Genomic DNA, 2,179 nt, shown 5'->3' with positions numbered 1-2,179 from the left:
AAAATACAAAAAAACATTTGTTTAGTTTAGAAAATGAAAGGTTTTTTTGTTGAGTTGAGAAAAAAAATGTGGTTTAGTTTTGGTCTACGGTTGATGGTGACCGATGGATGCCACCAGCGCCAGGAGCGAGACGTCCGCGCCAGTCACGCCTCGCACCGCAATACACCGCGACATTATAACGAAACAAGCGCGAGTGGGCGCAGCTTGGGGTGTGTGGTTAATTTATTTTAATTATTGCCCAACGTAGCCACGGAAATAAACCCACGTCGCTCGTTTTACCGACGAAATGCAATTTTTTTTTAAACCCGAATAAAAATGGATTTAAACGATTGCGAAGACGACTTGTCAAAGCAATCCCTGAGTCATCATCATCACCACCACCACCGTGGATTGTATTTACTTTGTGAGTTGTGTTAATATTGGGTGGGAGAGAGGAGCGGTGGTGCAGCGGTTAACACGTCGCGCTGTGAACCTGGCGATTACCCAAATTCCGTCACCCCCCCCCCCCCCCTCGTGACCGACACGGCGTTAAGGGGTCAGGGCGGAGGCCCTTCACTTCATCCAATAGTGGAGTTCACCATCACTCGGTAAATACAGTTGTAACGTTCACCGCAACCTTCAGGCCACGTGACATTATATTTGAATGCAGCTTAAGCAGCAGGAAGCTTATACGCGTCGAGTGTTCAGAAGTAGCCGATGTCTTTCGTGTACGCCAGGTGGTGCGTGTGTGTGCGTGTGTGTGCGCGTGCGTGTCTGTGCGTGTGTGTGTGTGCGCGTGTGTGTGCGTGTCTGTGCGTGTGTGTGCGTGTGTGCGCGTGTGCGTGCGTGTGTGTGCGTGCGCGTGCGTGCGTGCGCGTGCGTGCGTGTGCGTGCGTGTCTGTGCGTGGAACCAAGGGCCAGATCGAGTGTCAATAACGAGGATCTCAGAAAGCAAGCAGGTTTAGAGCCTGGCCACCGCTCGGATGAGTGGACCACCAAGCATAGCAGGTGCGAGGGGCTGGCGTGGAGAAACCAGGCAGCGCGGGGCGACGCGCGTCGGTCACGTGTTGAACGGTCACGTGTTGAACGGTCACGTGTTGAACGGTCACACGTCGAACGGTCACGTGTTGAACGGTCACGTGTTGAACAGTCACGCGTCGAACGGTCACGTGTTGAACGGTCACGTGTTGAACAGTCACACGTCGAACGGTCACGTGTTGAACGGTCACACGTCGAACGGTCACGTGTTGAATGGTCACGTGTTGAACGGTCAGACGTTGACCGGTCACGTGTTGAATGGTCACGCGTTGGACATTTGAAGAAGCATACAAGCAGGAAATAACAAACATTCCTTACGCCGACGGAGCGAATCACCGTTTTCTTCCCGATCTCACCTCCTGCCTTCTGTCCGCGTCTGTTTTCATCCTCGCTTTAAGTGATCCAGCCACGGTGCCCCCCCCCCCTCCCCGCAACTCTAAAAACTATAAAACTAAAATATTTTCATTTTACCAGCTAAGGCTCACTTAGCTACACCTCTTTTTCACTTCATCCTTCACACGCGCGGCGCTCAGAGATTCCATTATTTAAGGGCGGATTATGAATCTACATTCTAATTCTTTATTATATCATCATCATCGTCGTCTAGAGGGATATGCGTATCTCACTTCTACACATGGTCGCATTCGTTCAAGCTAAGCCAACAATTGCATATGAGTACATGTGACGTGCGTATAATTATTTGCACGCTTGCATACATTGGTACTCTCCTCCATCGCGCCGTCACGCTGCCTGCCATCAACGCCTCCTCCTCCCCCGTGGCCCCCGCTCCCCCCCCCGCGTCGCCCCCCCCCCCCGCCCCGTCGCCCCCCCCCCGTCGCCCCCCGCTCCCCCCCGCCCCCCCCCCCGTCGCCCCCCGCTTCCGCCGCCACTTATAATACTGTACGATTAGAACAAAAATAGAAAAAAATGAAAATAGTTAGGCACGTTTCCTGCACGTGCAGCCGGTGCGAAACGTCGGACGCCGCGTCGAACCGCGCACGGCGAAAGACCAGGCTGACGGCGACCAGGGGGATGGTCACCGTCTGGTTGTTGCCGAGCGCAGCCGCGGATGATGGAAACCGACCCGGTAACGGCGGCCCCCCGGCACCGCAAAACCCCTTCCCCCCCCCCCCCACGGCAACCCCTCACCCCCCCACAGCTG

The sequence above is a fragment of the Petromyzon marinus genome, chromosome 5 (genome assembly GCF_048934315.1).
Source record: "Petromyzon marinus isolate PM22_M1 ecotype Great Lakes invasive population chromosome 5, UKy_Petmar_22M1.pri1.0, whole genome shotgun sequence".
NCBI lineage: Eukaryota > Metazoa > Chordata > Hyperoartia > Petromyzontiformes > Petromyzontidae > Petromyzon > Petromyzon marinus.
This window is presented reverse-complemented; position numbering follows the sequence as displayed.